General features: G+C 39.3%; 1 protein-coding gene and 1 non-coding gene across 7 annotated transcripts in view; one reads left to right on the top strand and one right to left on the bottom strand.

Annotated features, from left to right (window-relative positions):
- Positions 1 to 18,357, bottom strand: part of LOC113903082 (sodium channel protein type 1 subunit alpha) — a 183,001-nt gene that overhangs the window by 142,970 nt on the left and 21,674 nt on the right. The window contains exon 1 of one of the 6 annotated variants that reach the window (XM_027558717.1): positions 12,370 to 12,623. The exons of the other annotated variants lie outside the window; for them this stretch is intronic. The gene's annotated coding sequence lies outside the window, so the exon portion shown is untranslated. Of the gene's footprint in view, positions 1 to 12,369; positions 12,624 to 18,357 lie in introns of those variants that run through there. 6 annotated transcript variants of the gene reach the window in all.
- Positions 243 to 349, top strand: LOC113881436. Its single transcript, XR_003508039.1, has one exon. It is a non-coding gene; the product is annotated as a U6 spliceosomal RNA (small nuclear RNA).

The following is an 18,357-nucleotide window of genomic DNA, read 5'->3' as shown; positions in this document are numbered from 1 at the left end:
TTCTTGCCTGGAGTATTCCATGGACAGAGGAGCCTAGTGGGCTATAGTCCATAGGGTCACAAAGAGTTGGACATGACTAAAGTGACTTAGCATGCGTGTACACATCACAAGCTCTGAACAAACTGAGAATACAACTGTGGAAATATTTTCACATAACCCATGAGTGGAAGGAGAGTTAAAAATGAAATGCAAAATTCAAGGGTAAAATAAAATGCCCAGGAATGGGGAAAAAAAAAAAAAGATTGCTCACTTCAGCAGCAAGTATACTAAAACTGGACTGATACAGAGAAGATTAGCATCAACCCTTTGCAAGGAGGACACACAAATTCCTGAAGGGTTCCACATTTTTACACATGAAAAGATGCTCAACAGCACTAATTATTACAGAAAGGCAAACCAAAACTACAATGAGGTATCACCTTACACCAGTCAAAATGGCCATCATAAAAAATCTACAAACAATAAATGCCAGAAAGGGTGTTGAGAAAAGAGAACACTTTTGCACTGTTGGTGGGAATGTAAATTGGCATAGCCACTATGGAGAACAGTATGGAGGTTCTTTAAAAAACTAAAAATGGAACTACCATACCACCCAGAAATCCCACTATTAGGGATATAACCAGAAAAAAACTATAATTCAAAAAGACACATGAACCCCAATGTTCATTGCAGCACTATTTACAATAGCTAGGGCATGCAAACAACCTAAATGTCCATCAACAGCGGAATGGATAAAGAAGTTATAATACATACATAAAATGGAATATTACTTAGCCATAGAATGGAATGAAATTGGGTCATTCGTAGAGACACAGATAAACCTAGAGACTGTCATACAGAATGAAATAAGTCAGAAAAAAAATATTGTATAACACATATGTGAAATCTAGAAAGATGGTATTGATGATCTTATTTGAAAAACAGAAATAGAGACACAGACATAGAGAACAAATACATGGACATCAAGGAGGGAAACGGGAGTGGGATGAATTGAGAGATTGGGATCGACATACATACGCTACTCTGTATAATATAGGTAACTAATAAGAAAACATTGTCACCCTGCTTATTTAACTTCTATGCAGAGTACATCATGAGAAACGCTGGGCTGGAAGAAGCACAAGCTGGAATCAAGATTCCCAGGAGAAATATCAATAACCTCAGATATGCAGATGATACCACCCTTACGGCAGAAAGTGAAGAGGAACTAAAAAGCCTCTTGATGAAAGTGAAAGAGGAAAGTGAAAACGTTGGCTTAAAGCTCCACATTCAGAAAACTAAGATCATGGCATCTAGTCCCATCATTTCATGGGAAATAGATGGGGAAACAGTGTCAGACTTTATTTTGGGGGGCTCCAAAATCACTGCAGATGGTGATTGCAGCCATGAAATTAAAAGACGCTTATTCCTTGGAAGGAAAGTTATGGCCAACCTAGATAGCATATTCAAAAGCAGAGACATTCCTTTGCCAACAAAGGTCCATCTAGTCAAGGCTATGGTTTTTCCTGTGGTCATGTATGGATGTGAGTGTTGGACTGTGAAGAAAGCTGAGCACCGAAGAATTGATGCTTTTGAACTGTGGTGTTGGAGAAGACTCTTGAGAGCCCCTTGGACTGCCAGGAGATCCAACCAGTCCATTCTGAAGGAGATTAGCCCTGGGATTTCTTTGGAGGGAATGATGCTGAAGCTGAAACTCCAGTACTTTGGCCACCTCATGCAAAGAGTTGACTTATTGGAAAAGACTCTGATGCTAGGGGGGATTGGGGGCAGGCGGAGAAGGGGATGACAGAGGATGAGATGGCTGGATGGCATCACTGACTCGATGGACGTGAGTCTGAGTAAACTCTGGGAGTTGGTGATGGACAGGGAGGCCTGGCATGCTGTGATTTATGGGGTCGCAAAGAGTCGGACACGACTGAGTGACTGAACTGAACTGAACTGAATAAGAAAACACTGTACTGCTCAGGGAACCCTATTCAATGTTCTGCGGTGACTTAAATGAATGGTGGTGGTTTAGTCACTCCTGGTGGCTCAGATGGTAAAGCGTCTGTCTGCAATGCAGGAGACCCAGGTTCGATCCCTGGGTTGGGAAGATCCCCTGGAGAAGGAAATAGCAGCCCACTCTAGTATTCTTGCCTGGAAAATCCCATGGATGGCGGAGCCTGGTAGGCTACTGTCCATGGTGTTGCAAAGAGTCAAACAAGACTGAGTGACTTCACTTCACTTCACTTCTTGTGACCCCATGGATTGTAGCCTGCCAGGCTCCTCTGTCCATGGTTTTTTCAGGAAGAATACTAGAGTGGGTTGCCATTTCCTTCTCCAGGGGATCTTCCTGACCCAGGGATCGAACCTGCATCTTCTGCATGACAGGCAGATTCTTCACTGCTGAGCTACCAGGGAAGACCTAAATGAGAAGAAAAAGAAATCCAAAAGAAATCCAAAAAAGTGGGAATATATGTATAGCTGATTCACTTTGCTGTACAGTAGAAAAACATACAACATTGTAAAGCAACTATATTCCAATAAAAATTAGTTAAAAACAAAAAGAAAAAAAAAGGTGAGAGCAAAGGAGAGTAAGTTTTGGCTCCAGAGAAAAGAGAACTGAGCTGAGATTCCATTTTTTGTCATCTTATAGAAAGAGTTATATAGAGATCACCTTCTTCTGTTCTTTTCTTACTGATTTCTATTTAACTCAACTATGTTCAAACTTCCTTTTTCAAATTTCTTCAAAGGAAACTCTTGTCTTCATTCATATAGGTTGCTGATATATAATCCTCTAAATGCCTCAACTCACCTGAAACCTGAAACTTCAAGACCCAAGCAGCACAGAAATTATGGTACTCTAGACCTGAAACCAGCCTGTTGCCTCTTTGGTTTTGTACCAACACACTGACAGACATAGCCCAAAATATCTGGCCTTTGTAAATGGCATATCACATTCCAGGGTAATATCAAAACTGCTGCCTGAGGGCATTTGTCAAGTCTCAAAGTAACTCTTTCCAGGATTTTCAAATCCACTGAATTTCTTAGAAATATTTTATGTGACAGAATTCTTAGTTTTTCCTCCTCTTTGAATATATACTTAGAAACATTGAACTCTAGTTTCTTTTTATTCAATATTAATCTTCAATTTTTAATTATTAATATTTGCTTTAAAACAATCTAGATACTGTTACCTAAGACTTGTCATTAACCATCTATTCCTCTTCACACATAATCCTCCCACACCTTCAGCATAAATAATTTCATATCTCCAAATGCAACAAATATTAATAATTACTTTCAGTGCTCCATCCTGCCACCTCTGGCTCAATAGTATAAATTGCTTGTTTAATCTTGCCATCATTGGATTTGGTAATGATGTTAAACTTGTAACTTGATTCTTCCCAATTTGATGAGTTTTATTCTAAATGGCTAAGAATTTATATATTAATACATATTAGTATTTAGAAATTTTTGTTGTTGTCATTCTCAATCTGAGGTCAGTTCTTACTAAAACAACCCAGTGCAAACAGGAGATGCTCCATGAATGTAAGACAACTTTCCCCAAAGTTTGCTGAATTCTACAGGGAGAAATTAAATTACCAAATTACACAATTTTCAGAACAACACCCTTTTGAAATTCCAAAATTAACATTATGTTAGATCCTTTCCCAATGGTTATATACTTGTTACAAATTTTCCAAAAAGTTACAATATTATTATAGAGGAGTTTTGGGCTGATAAATTATTCAAATATTCAACTGTTTCCTTAATAACTTTGAGTTTACTATTTTTACTAGTGATATAATAAATACCTTTGTTCAAAAGGCTAATTCAGTTCCATTTGAAAAATAATGTATGCTTTTATGCTGACTTTTAAAGTAACACATGCTTAGAGAATTTGTACAAAAAAAACACTTTGATAAGTAAAATAAATTATTAACACTAATAATTCTGCATATGTAGAATTGTAGGGGTTATTTTATCCTTTATTATTTAATACTTTCTTTTTTGTTTTACATAATTAGCATGTACTAATTTTGTTATTAGAAAAATAAGATTTAATGTTTTATTTTTAAAAAGAAAATTGAAGTTGCAATCCCATAAACTGGAGAAACTGTTACATTATTTCCAGAGTTTTTTTTTTCCCTAAGCAAATATGCTTTTTTTGTTTTCTGTCTTCCATTGAGATCATACTAGGTATATATGATATATACTTTTTCATGTAGCATTATATCCTGAACAATTTTCCATAGAAGTAAAAATGCTCCTTGAAATATTATGTTTAATGGCTCCACAAGATCTCATTATTTGCATGAACCATGATTTATTTACTCTTTCTTCTTACATTGTGTATGTAGACTGTTTTCAGTTTTGTTTGGTGGAATTACTCTTCTTAAAAGGGGAATAGATTGGAGGGACGATCAGTCAAGGGTCCAGTTCACCCTTAACAAAAGGGAAAGATTCAGAGTCCCAAAGTGACCATTCAGATTCTTACTTCCTGGAATTTTAATCATAAAGCTGACTGTATTTAAAAAAAAAAAAAAAAAAGCCTGGAAACAGTTGACGTCAATCATCCCAGGAGACAATAGCTTGTTACAAAAAGCACCAAAAGTCTAAAATCTGGGCTGTCATAATTTTCCTTACTCTTGTCATTTCCAGTTTCTAGATTTTACCTACCCCTCCCGCTGTGAGCTCTAATAACTTCCCATGACGTTACTGATATACTTACATTAATGTCATTTCAAGTTGTGTCCCAACTGAGACTGAGGTTAGTTGAAACACTTTGAAATTATTTTAATAAGTGTCTCATGAATACCTCATGTTTTATATCCCTTTTTGTCACTTTTCTCATTGAAACAAGAGCCTTGGCTTAGTAAATTTATCAGAGATTATAAAAAGAGCATTACAGGCATATGAGCGGAATCAATGTCACCACCATTTTGCTTCTGTAGACTTTGTTATTCATCATGCCTCTTTAAATGCAAACCTAATTAATTGCCTTTATTTGACTATCAACAAAAACATAGATGGCTCCTTATTATTCAGCGGGAATAAAGCATGAATAATGAAAGACTACCATTAACAACAATTTGACAATAAAAAAATGACTGTCGGTTTCAATCATCTTTGTTCATTATTTTAGCAGTCGTAAGTGTAGCCAAAGACAACTACTATGGACTGAATTGTGACCCTTTCAAAATTCAGCTGGAAATAGGGTCTTTAAAGAAGGGATCAGATTAAAATGAGGCTATTAGGAGGCTTCTATTATAGTCTGACTTGTGTTTTATAAAGAGAAGTATGGACACAAAAAGAGACACTAAGGATGCACACAAATACACACGAGAAGGTTGCCAGCCTCAAGTCGAGCAGAGACATCAGAAGAAAACAAACCTGCAGAGACCTTGCTCTTGAACTTCTCGCCTCTAGAACTGTGAGAAATAAATGTATGTTGTTTCAGACATCACGTCTGTGGTATTTCATTACACAGTAGCCTCAGCCAACTCACACAACTGTCAACCTTATTTTAAAGACTCACTTCTATCTCAAGTTCAACGTTTTCCCCTCAGTGGTGTTTAGGAAGCAAACGATAACTAGTAACATATATTATACAGATAATGTTTGTCTGAATTTGGGAGAGCACGTGCAATATAGTAGAGATATTTTTTAGAAATAACTAGTAACTTTTCTCCAAAAATGTTAGCTCACTGCTGAACTGCACAACATTGCCTTACATTTCCAATTGAGTCACAAATGAGTATGTGTTAAATTATAATAAAATTTATAATTTTATAAATTATTATAAAAAATTTTATAATATAAAAACTTGACATAAACTTAGGCCAAAAAAGTGTATAACAGTTAAGAAGATAGAGGCCAGTTTTCTCATACTTTAAAGTTGTATGAATTCTCCAGAAGGGAGAATCTTACTGCATTTTCCTGGAAGAAAAAAGTTGCCCCTAGTACCCAAGGTATCAAATCATTGCTAATTGTATGCTAAAAACATGGATGCACTTAAATATGGAATGACCAACAGCATTACAACAAAATTCAGTGGGGAAAAATAGTCTTTCAAAAAATGATACTGGGACAATTGGATGGCAACACAAAGAAGAATTAAGTTGGCCCCTACCTCATGTTATAGACAAGATCTGACTCAAAATGGATCCCTAAATACAAGAGATAAAACAATAAGACTCAGAGGAAAAAGAGACGTAAATTTTCATGACCTTGGATTAGGCAGTGGTTTCTTATGTATGACATAAAAAACACAAATGACAAAAGAAAATATTAAAGCCAAAGATTATAGACACATCACCAAAAATTAAAGCCACAGTTATACAGAGAGCTTCAAAGAAGGAAGAGACAAAGGGTTTTATACGACTTACAGTGATAAACTAAAAAGCAAGGTTTATGCTAAGAAGGGGCTTCCCTGGTGGCTCAGACGGTAAAGCGTCTGCCTGCAGTGCGAGACCGGGGTTCGATCCCTGGGTTGGGAAGATGCCCTGGAGAAGGAAATGGCAATCCACTCCAGCACTCTCCATGGACGGAGGAGCCTGATAGGCTACAGTCCATGGGATTGCAAAGAGTCGGACACGACTGAGCGACTTCACTTTCACTTCATGCTAAGAAGAGAAACACACATTTTCTGGAAAGGAACTACAATGTTAGCAGGTAACTGAGAGAGTGGGAACAAATATAAAAAGGTAAACCATTAGAAAGTGAACTTTGACACTATACCAACAAACGCTTTTAATGTAGATAAACATGAGATCAGATCAGTCGCTCAGTCGTGTCCGACTCTTTGCGACCCCATAAATCACAGCATGCCAGGCCTCCCTGTCCATCACCAACTCCCGGAGTCACTCAGACTCACATCCATCGAGTCAGTGATGCCATCCAGCCATCTCAGCCTCTGTCGTCCCCTTCTCCTCCTGCCCCCAATCCCTCCCAGCATCAGAGTCTTTTCCAATGAGTCAACTCTTCGCATGAGGTGGACTTTCAGCTTTAGCATCATTCCTTCCAAAGAAATCCCAGGGCTGATCTCCTTCAGAATGGACTGGTTGGATCTCCTTGCAGTCCAAGGGACTCTCAAGAGTCTTCTCCAACACCACACTTCAAAAGCATCAATTCTTCGGCGCTCAGTCTTCTTCACAGTCCAACTCTCACATCCATACATGACCACAGGAAAAACCAGATAAACGTGAGAGTGGATACTTATGTTTTACTGTATTATTTTAAAATCACATTAGTATGAATTCATGTGCAGAAAAAGATTTGTTCAAACTCTCCAAATACCTACTGTGTCGTGACCCCTCTAGGGGACATACTGATTTGGTTTATGTCTGCTCCCAGGCCACATCTCCTCAATTTGGTCATTTCAGGGGGGACGTCCTGAAGTGCAAGCAAAACTGACTAGGTGACAAGGGGTGTTTTTTATTTTAACTGATAGTTTATAGCAATCTAACCGATAATCTCATTCAAGCAAGTTTTTTTTTTTCCATCAAAGAGTCTTTTAAATATTTTTGAGCCAATTTCACTGCATACTAGGAACTATAGGATTCTTCACAGAACTTTACACATTGTTAAAACTTTGTGTGTGTATAGAAATGATTCTATTTAGTCTTTTTTTTTTAACCTAGTAACTTGTTATCATTAAATATAGGACTTATATTGACTTGACATTGTTCCTTGACTTTCTTTCTTTTTTTTTTTAATAAAGGCCAGGGACAATTAGAGCCCTAAGCATGCTCATTAAGACTCCACAGATCTGGCCCCATTTCCTTCCATTTCTTCTGCACTCCAATCTCTCACAAGACAGGTGCCATTCCTTATATCTGCCAGGTGTACTCTGCCCTTTGGGACTTCTCTTCCCAGATTGCTCTTCTCTCACCTCCTTCAGATGAAAATTATTTTCTTCACCTCTCAAACATTGTTTTTTGTCTCTACATGCTGCTTTTATCCTATGGCTCACACCGCCTTTTTTTTTTTTCTTTCTTTCAAAGAACATGTATTTGCTATTATTTCATCACACACTGATTTGTCTACTAACTCCATCTTTAGACTGCAATCACCATGTGGGTAAGACTTTTATTTACCATATTCAGCACCTAGAATAGGGATTCTCCAATAGTACAGAAAGGCACATTTTAAAAAAATGAGTAAATGAAGTAGATACAGAGAATTACTCTAAACCAAAGTATTTTGAAAGTTTGGTATGTAAGAAAAGGGATAAATTATAGCTGCCATGTACAGATGCCAGCAACCAGTCTCTACTACGTGGGCTAAGCTCTCATTCTACCATCACATGGGTGATATCCTTATCCTTATTCTGCAGCCAGGAGCACAGATCCAGCAGCCAGATAGCCTGGTTTCAAGTTTGGGCTCTACCATCTGCAAACAAGCTCAGGGCAAGTTAACCTCCCTGTGCTTCCTTGGTTTCCTCATCCATAAACTGGTGATTAATAATAGCACCGACTTCACAGAATTCAATGAGAAAATATTTTGAGGTGCTGCTTAGAATAGTGGCTGGTAAATGCTGGGGCTTCCCAGGTGATACAGTGGTAAAGAATCTGCCTGATCCCTGGGTTAAGAAGATCCCCTGGAGTAGGAAGTGGCCACCCACTCTAGTATTCTTGCCTGGAAAATTCCAATGACAGAGGAGCCTGGTAGGCTACAGTCCATGGGGCCACAAAGAGTCAGACACAACTGAACACACTCAGCAACAAAAGAGTAAACGCTGCATATCTTTGTTAAATAAAATAATTACTAAATGAGAACCTGGACAAAAGAGAAAGTTGGGAAAGCACAGTTTGGGACAGTTTGGGGAGATTTGGCTCAGTTTTTTTTTTCCCCTGACTATAGCCGCTCTGAGAATCTCTTCCCCACTCCTACCCTAAGGCAGTACTGTCTAAACTGATCTGTGAAATGTGCTTCAGTGACTACTCAGAATTTCAAAGGGAAGTGATTACTTTACAGATCCTAGTCCCATTGACTGAGTCTTAGTCTGCAGCCTCCCCATAAACTCTCCCTCCTCTCCTCTCCCATCCGAGGGAGCTGGGACATCTAGCATGTGCTCTTGGTATTTACAGGGAGGCAGCGATGAATTCAGCCTCTCCAACTAACCAGGAGGAAACTAATACCTTGTGTGACACCCTAGGGTAATTTTTACAAGGATGCTCTTCTGTGTGAGAAGAATACAGAGAAGAAACACATAAATAATGTAATAATATGCAAAATATACATATCTCCTATATAATAAACCAATATTTCTTGTGTTCTCCCCCATGGACTATAGCCCACCAGGCTCCTCTGTCTGTCCATGTAATTCTCCAGGCAAGATTACTGGAGTAGATAACCATCCCCTTCTCCAGGGCATCTTCCCCATCCAGGGATTGAACTCTGTTCTCCTGCATTGCAGGCAGATCCTTTACAGTCTCAGTCACCAGGGAAGTCTTTCACTTTCGCTGCGTTATATACCAATATAAATTCATGAGGACTGCTTGGTTTGTACTGTCCTAGAGGTAACTCTAAATGAACCCCCAATTTTTCCCTTCCTTGTCTGCAACATCCAAAGAAGATGCTCTTCCGTTATTGCTCTCTGAATCTCTGGGTTCCCAGACAGTACCCTCTACACAAGGAACTGAAATAGGAGGGAAGGGGGCAGGGCACAAACTTTAAAAGAATGACATAGCCCAAGGAGATGACAGAAACTGATTAGAACCAAATAAATCCAAAATCCAAGACGGCAGACAAGTCAACTTCCACCAGACCTTGAGCCTCAGTATATGCTCATTGCAACACATCAGCAAGCTAAATGATACATCCACAGGCACCACGACAGTTCCATGGCCAACAAAAGGCCAAAAAGTGGGCAGTAGCCCAATTCCTGGAAATCTGCACCCTTGCCCCAAATAGTTGGAATAATCCTCCTACCCATTAGCCTATGAAATTACCCAAGAACTAAAAACTAACTAATCAATGTTTCCAGGCAGCTCTTGCCTTCTGAAATGGCCTACACTCTGTCTGTGGAGTGTGTTTCTCTCTAAATAAATCCACTTCTCACCTATCACTTTGTCTCTCACTGAATTCTCTCTGCAATGAAACTTCAAGAACCTGGGCTTCATTAAATCCTGAAACCTGTGTTCTCACTTAAAAGACCATGGGTTCAAGTTCCAGTCAGAGATTTGGTTGGGTTCAAGTCCCAGTTTGAGGTATGCAATTTCAGAACTAGCACAGTTCTTACTGGACTCCTTTGGATTCTAGAGTTTTAATATCCTGTGTTGGTGGCAATAGTTTTCTTCTGTGTCTCTGGTCTGTCTCTTTGCCCCTGGCACCTCTGATTGGTAAAGCTGAATCCTAGCTGAGATACCCAGTGCCTTCTGGGATATGGTATAACTAATTAGGCCTCCAATTGTGCCTTTCCCTTCCGTTCACAGATGGAGAAAACCTCTCGACCATGTCTTAAAGGGAAATAGTCCTAATAATTGAGTCTCCAGATGCCAAATAACTCAGCATGGGGGGCCATGTAAACAGAGACTATCAATATTGGCAGCAAAATCCAACATATTATTTTTATCAGTATGTAAAAATACTGATAAGTACTAGCTATGCTTAAAAAGGTATTTGAAAACAACAGGCCAACAATGTACAGAGGGAAGAGAAAAAGCCATAAAACTGAGCTGCAGTAAATTTCATGAAAACGAATTCCTTTGCTCAGTTTATGTGATAATAACCAGCTCTGTTACAAGGTTACCTCATCCTCTCCACAAAATTGTTTTCCCATAAATCTCAGTGGCCATCCATTCTGTCTACACATTCTGTTCCTAAAATAGACACCATCTAAAAATCTCTTCAAGAAGCTTTGTGGAGGAAGGCCTAAACTGCAACACTACACCTGCAAGAGGGATGCGATGGCCTGAGGGCAGTTACAAAAGCCGCGACCGCAAAGGAGAGGCTTAAAGGAGTTTTCCACCAAAGTTATTGGGCTTCCCAAATGCAGAGATGAGGGGAAAAGTGTGAGACCCTGGTGTGCATGCAGGAGTTCCAAGTTGCATCTGGTGTGCCAGATATTGTAGCAAACAGGAAAGGTAAGCGACCCACTGCTCTGGAGGACAGAAATGAAAGCAGGGATAGCCAACCTCAGCATGGAATTTTCCTATTTCTGCTTGGCATCAGCCTCTTGGGATGATTGAAAGTGCTTAATGGGGAAATATGTTCTGTTACTACACTAGCACATCAGAAATACCACATGAACCTGAAAATCCATAGAAAAAAGAAGCCACATTTTATAGGTGTGATAGCAACAGCGTTTGGCAATTTGCAAGTTTGCTACAGCGCCTTAGAAATATTGAGTCTCATGCACATATGGAGAGGATGTTACCCGGCTTTGGCTTTAATCCTTTCCTGGGACATGTGAAAAAGCAACTACCACCACTCTCTTTTGGACTCATTTGCTAAAGAGGAGTGACAACTGTCACAGAGTCACTGAAGGGAACAAAAAGAAATCCGGGAAGTAAATGTGGCGGGGGTGGGGGGCTGTCTTTAAACAAATACCTCAAACAGGTAGGAGAGAGGGGATCCATGAGAACAAGGATCTTTGAAAAAGCCTCCAGTCCACCCAGAGACCTTTTCTTGTGCTGTCTGTAAAACCAACACAGTTCACACTGAGGACTGAACAGGATCTGCAGTATCACTGCAGCTAGTGACCTCTGTGTAATTAAAAGTAACTCAACCTTCCCCATTTGGCATTCCAGGAAGAAGGGCTTCTTTCCCACTACCCTCCAGCTCCTTTATTACCATGCTCAATCCGAGTTACAAAGAATAAATCCTTGTCCTGCTCTGGCCCAAGGTAGGCGGCATTTCTCCTCAGAAGCCCAGCCTCTGCCGAGGAGGCTCAAATCCCTGCAGTGCTAGGTTCCAGCCGCGGTCCCCGCTGCTGGCTTTCTTCCTGTGGGGTTAACTTGAGATCTAATTTTTGCTCCATCCTTAGGAACACTCTGACCTCTATTTACAGCTCCGCTTATCCAGTTCTAAAGCACCGGTGAAGGAGGAGGGGGCTTCAAAGGGAGACTTTGAATAGGACGGAGGGTAGCAAAGGCAAGAGCTGGCCAGGTGCCAAGCTATTTCAGGCCAAAGAATCTCCTTGTATCAAAATGCTGAACAGCAAGACAAACCTGATTTCAGTTCGTGGAAGGTGGAGAGAGGAGGGGGGAAGGGAAGGGGAGGAGAAGGGGAGGAGAAGAGAGGGAGGAGGGGGACCCGTCGGTCCGAATTCACATACAAAAATGGACTTCCTGCTCTGCCCACTGTATTTCCACGGTCTCCCCAAAAGAATAACTGGAATGAACATGCCTAAGATCGCGACGAAATAAGCAGATGGCTTACCTGATAAAAAGGAAAATTACCCATCTGCAACGAGGAACAGCATCTTCCAAAGATCAGATGATAACGTGCCTTCAGTTGCAATTGTTCTGATTCTTTCTTGCAAAGGTGACCAAGTATTTACGGGGACTGCAGTCTCACTGTGGCAGGACACACACACACAAACACACACACACGCACACATACACACATGCACCAGAGACCTCTGCAGTATCCTCTCGGCTTCATCCTCGCCTCACTCTATGGTACCTAATACAAATCAGCAAATAGCTTGTTTAAAAAAAAAAAAAGTCGAGGTAGCACCTTACATTACATCGCCATCTAGTGGTCAAACATTAAATATTTTTTTACCAGCCGGAATTCTGTGTTCTTTTTCAACCTCTTTTCTCTCAGCCTCATTTCTCTCTTCCCTTTGATCTCTCACGATTGCTTTGTCTGTTTCCTCTTCGTTTCTAATTTCTCTATCAAATAACTAATGACTCCAAGACGAAAAAGTTTAAAACTAAATATAGTTTTTTTCAAGTCCAACAAATGACTTTTGTGTTGTTTTTGCATTTTATTTTTGTTCAAAAGAATTACTTTATTCTTACTATGAATCTTTTACATAACCTGTGAATAAAACTTTGTCTTTTTTATTCCCAGAAGAAAATTAGGAGGTCATTTATGACAGATCAATGGCTTTCCAATGGGGATCTACTTGAAATTTTTTCTCATTTTTAACATGGTGTTTTAATAGCAGGTTCTGTATTATAGTGAAGAGATCTGAGTGCGAAGTTGTGTTACTACAAGCTCAGTCCTCATGAGTGTGTGCCTTTGACAAGTCCCTGAACTCTCTGAGAACTTGCATTTCCCCACCTTTATTTGTTGTTAAACAAGATTATACTCCCATTCTATGGTTCTATTATCTTTTACTGCAATATATTTCCACGGTTTTTAGACATGACTAAAACTTAGTTATAACAACATTTTAGTAAGCAAATATATATTTTGACTCCAACTAAGTATTACCTATTGATAGAATTATGAAAGCCATGTGTATCAGGTTTTCCTAAGACAAGGGAGAATTCATGCTAAACTATTTATAACTCCAGGAAATGAGAGCACAGCTTTCTGTGTTATAAACTGTACTTTAAAAATGAACAGTCTTTAGCATTTGGTCATGCGTATGCTCACAATTAACTATGTGTAGATTAGTCGTCTGGCTAATTTGCAGTAAATATTTCATCCTGGTTATCTGTTATCTAATCCACTTCTTATCGATAACTATCTTGCCTTATTATTGATAATTATCTTGCAAAGAGTCAGACATGACTTAGAGAATGAACAACAACAATCTTGCCTGTGCTTTATCATTTATTAAATGACATCACCTTCAATATTTAATTATTCTATTCCTTACTATAAGACAATGTGGTAGATACTATTACTATTATTAAAATTATTCCCATTATACATTTGGGAATACTGAGGGCTTTCTGAGCCTCACTGAGATTTATTCAAGGCTGCATCTAGCTTGCAAAGTAATAAAACTAAAGTTTTTGGTCCCAAAGTCCATTTGTTCTATACAACATACTCAAAAGTCCTCTTTTCTTTCCCTATTCTAGAATCACAGGAATGTAATCTGCATTTCTGTGTTCACAAGACATCTACTAACCCTTATGTATAAATTACTCAAGGGCCTATCTTCTCATCTATAAAAGAAAGAAATCAAGATTATTTCCTGCTCAGCTCAAAAATCCTAAACTTCCATGAAGGCCAGTCAAGGTCGGATGAACACTGCAAATATATTCAGGCAATTCCTTGGTGATCCAGTGGTTAGGAGGCAGTGCTTCCACTGCTGGGGCCTGGTTCCACCCCTGGTCAGAGAACTAGGATTCCGCAAGCTATATGGTGTGGGTAGATAATGTTCTTCAGTCTCTGGTAGAGTCTGGGCAATCTTGAAAGGAGCTGGAGAGACAGGCGACTGAATGGACCAAGGTTTGGTAAATAATTACTGGGATGTTAAGAGATGAAGAGAAAATGGGAAACGTGTGAACTAACAGGCAGACTTTTAAAATCTTTAGACTAACTTGTTACATGAGAATGGTCCTTATGATTTAGACAAAATAAGGACACCCCTGACCACATGCATTCATGTTTTATAATTGCTTATTATAGCTTATTATAGCTGTGGGGGCCAGTCCTCGCTCACAATGCAGACTCAGGAAAAGTAGACCAGGGCACTGAGAGAGAGGAGTTACGTAGGCATGGAAGGGGAAATAGTGAAAAAAGACAGTCGGAATCATCAGAAAGTCTACAAATAAATGTTGGCAAGGATGCGGAGAAAAGGGAGCCCTTGTACTCTATTGGTGACAATGTAAATTGGTACAGCCATATGGCAAACAGTATGAAGGTTTTTTTAAAAAAAAAAAAAACAAAAACAGAACTACCACATGACCCAGTAATACCGCTCCTGGGTATATATTAAACTAAAACTCAAAACACTAATCTGAAAAGATTCGTGCAAAGAAGATGTGATCATATAAACATGCATACACAATGGTATAGATACACATACATACTCAGCCATAAAAAGAACAAAATTTTTCCATTTACAGTGACAAAGATGGAATTGGAGAGCGTTATGTGAAGTGAATGGAGAAGGGAATGGCAACTCACTCCAGTATTCTTGCCTGGAGAATCTCATGGACAGAGGAGCCTGGTGGGCTACATTCCATGGGGTTGCAAAGAGTCAGACACGACTGAACAACTAACACGTTAAGTGAAATAAGTCAGACAGAGAAAGATAAATGTGTATGATATCACTTACATGTGGAATCTAAAAACTACTACAAACTAGTGAATATAACATAAAAGAAGCAGATTCACAGATACAGAAATCAAACTAGTGGTTACCAGTGGGAAGTGGGAGGTACAATCTGTTGAACGTAAGACAGGCTCAAGGACATATTGCAACCCCATAGACGATAGCCTACCAGGCTTCTTTGTCCATAGGATTCTCCAGGCAAGAATACTGGAGCGGTGCGCCATTCCCTTCTTCAGGGGATCTTCCTGATCCAGAGATTGAACCTAGGTCTCCCACATGACAGGCAGATTTTTATTGTCTGAGACACCATGGAAGCCCAGCACTAACAGGGTCAAGGATATTTTGTACAACATGGGAAATAAGCCAGTATTTTGTAACAACCATAAATGGAAAGTAACCTTTAAAAATTGTATAAATTTTTTAAAAAATAAACAAATTTTTAAAAGACAGCCAGAAAACACCTGATGACTTTCTGTTTCTGACTCTAGTTTTTTCCCAAATTGAGATACTTTCCTGATTTGGGGTTCCATGATAGTCACAAATAAACTCCACTGTTGCTTAGTTGAGCTTGGTTTCTGTTCCTCTGTGGAGTTCTAGCCAGTTTCCTCACTGCAGGAATCCAAATGCCCAAGCCCTTGAGAGTTCTCAAGTACCGCTCATAGCCTGGACATCTGACACACCACTTATTCACTTCAAGCACCAGCTAGAAGTCAGGCACTTTTTCAGACACAGGAGTTACATCAGTGAACAAACTAGATCAAAATCCCTCTACCAGTGGAGTTCATTAGATAAATGGAAAGGTGTACCATTTTCAATGCACACATCACCCTTCCACCTCTGTATCTTTGTTCATAATCTTCACTTGACAGAGCCTCCTTCCATCTGTCTGTGGAAAATTCTACCAAGGTTCTAGGTCACATATTCTTTTTACTCTAATGTCTTTCTTGTTTTCTCAATAGGGAAGATCTCTTTTCTTTTGTTAATTACAGAACAACTTTGTATTTTACATTGCAGAATATGGCTATTTGTTAAGCTGAACACACTGGGCATATGAAGTTAAATACATTTTCTGACAGACTCTGGAAAAATAAGGCCAACATCCTATCCACTGAACAATGAGTACATTTAATGAATAGCTTGTCATTCTGTACACAAGATTTATAGTTCATCAGAGATGAACCAGTTGAACAACATTGGTAACTTTAAATATTCCTTATTTTAGGCCTGGCATAAAGACAAAATGTGAGATGGTTATTAAATCATCTTAGTATACACTTAAATGCACATATTCCTAAAAGTTGGCTAAAGATAAATTAAAATGTATATATATATACCTATGGCTGATTCATGTTGAGGTTTAAACAACAAAATTCTGTAAGGCAATTATCCTTCAATTAAAAAATAAATAAATTTTTTAAAAAAGATGAATTAAAATGAATCTTTATCTGTATTCTTTTATAACACTTCAGCTCTTTTTCCCTTTGGCTTTCTGCTGACAGTTTTATGTACATATCTTATTTGTCTTCCAGACTCTAAACTCCTTGTACAACCAGTTTTACATTGCTTTTACATTGGTTTACATTATCTGTGATTGGAAGTTAGTTTATTGAGAGATAATTTTCTTTCCCACTGTTACATTTCCAGTTTCAAAGAATGACAGGGTCATTTCCCTCCTTCCCACCCTGAAAGCTAGCCATTACAAGAGGTCCTCTGTAATCTCATCTTAGAAGGTGGAAAGAACATACAGGCCATCTCCCATGTGACAACACTTCTTCAACCTGTGAATACATGGACTTACTAAACCAGTTAAGAGGTCTGGGCTGTGTGCCTTTCCTATGAGAGAGTTCCTAGCAAGGTAAAGAGAATGAAACCATGAGATGCCCTTTACTCCTTGAAGCATTAGCTCTGCCATGAGAATTGGATTGTTCCTTTGGAAGAGCTTTGTTGGGGGCCAGTGGCAGCAATTCACTGCTCAGTGCCCAATACAGAAAGGGAATATTGTAATGGGACATCACCACTGTCAATAAATCTTAGATGTGAAAGAAAAAGAGGAGTCACTGAGGTAGAAAAAGTCATGCTGTTTCTTTTTGCCTGTCAGTACTGAGACAACCTGGAAAATCTTCTGCTGTGATGAGAACTCTGCAAGAGTTCAAGGAGAGAACTTAAATTGGAAGGCTGAAGAGTAACTAATATCTCAATGTAACTAATTGTAACTAATAACTCAGTGTAACTAATATCTCAATATTATTTGATGTTTTCTTGCATAAAAAATAAAGGGAGACGTTCCCTGGTGCCTCAGTGGTAAAGAATCCTCCTGCCAACGCAGGAGACATGGATTCAATCCTGGAAGATCCCACATGCCATGGAGCAGCCAAGCCCAGGCCCCACAGCTGTCGAGCCACTGTTCTAGAGTCCAACTACTGAGGCCACACTCCGCAGCTACTGAAGCTTGTGTGCCCTGGAGCCCATGTTCCGTGACAAGAGAAGCCACGCAATGAGAAGCCCGCACACTGCACCCAGAGACCAGCCCCTTCTTACTGCAACGAGAGAAAAAAGCCCTCGCAGCAATGAAGAACAAGCACAGCCCAAAGTAAATAAATATATACAATTATTTTTTTAAAAAAAGAAAATAAAGGGAATTTGTTGCCAAAACATGCTGCCTGACGCCCAGCTCTTGGAATTCTGAACCTTTTTCGTTAGCTGCCTTACAAAGAGAATAAATTCACTCAGTTAACTTGGGGCCTCACAGGAAGAAGGGGATAACTCTGAATCATTGGCCGAAAATTTCCCTAAATAATGGTCAAATCATTATGTTTTGAATATTGGATTCCATTGCTCAGAGTTATAAATGGCATTCGGGTTTTAAGGCAGAAGTGTTTCTAGATTCTCCTATAATTTGTATGGGAATCTAGGCTCCAGGAGCTGGGTTCCTTTTTGAAAGAAAGGAATCCGGATGCTGGTGTCTGGAGTTGAACCTGGGCAGTGGTCTGACCTTGGGATGGTATCCCCAAAGATATAGTGGTAATGCCATACAGACTGTGGGTGGTAACAGGACTTTTGATGAAGTGAGTGAGTGATTCCAGCATGGATAGAAAATAGCAGAGTCAGAATATGAACCCAGACTTTATGATTCTAAATCCAAAGGACCACTGTGTTATTACCTGGCTTCAAATCCTGGCTTTGCC

The sequence above is a fragment of the Bos indicus x Bos taurus genome, chromosome 2, assembly GCF_003369695.1.
Source record: "Bos indicus x Bos taurus breed Angus x Brahman F1 hybrid chromosome 2, Bos_hybrid_MaternalHap_v2.0, whole genome shotgun sequence".
Lineage (NCBI taxonomy): Eukaryota > Metazoa > Chordata > Mammalia > Artiodactyla > Bovidae > Bos > Bos indicus x Bos taurus.
Note: the sequence above shows the minus strand (reverse complement) of the source record. Positions and strands in the feature narration are given on the sequence as shown.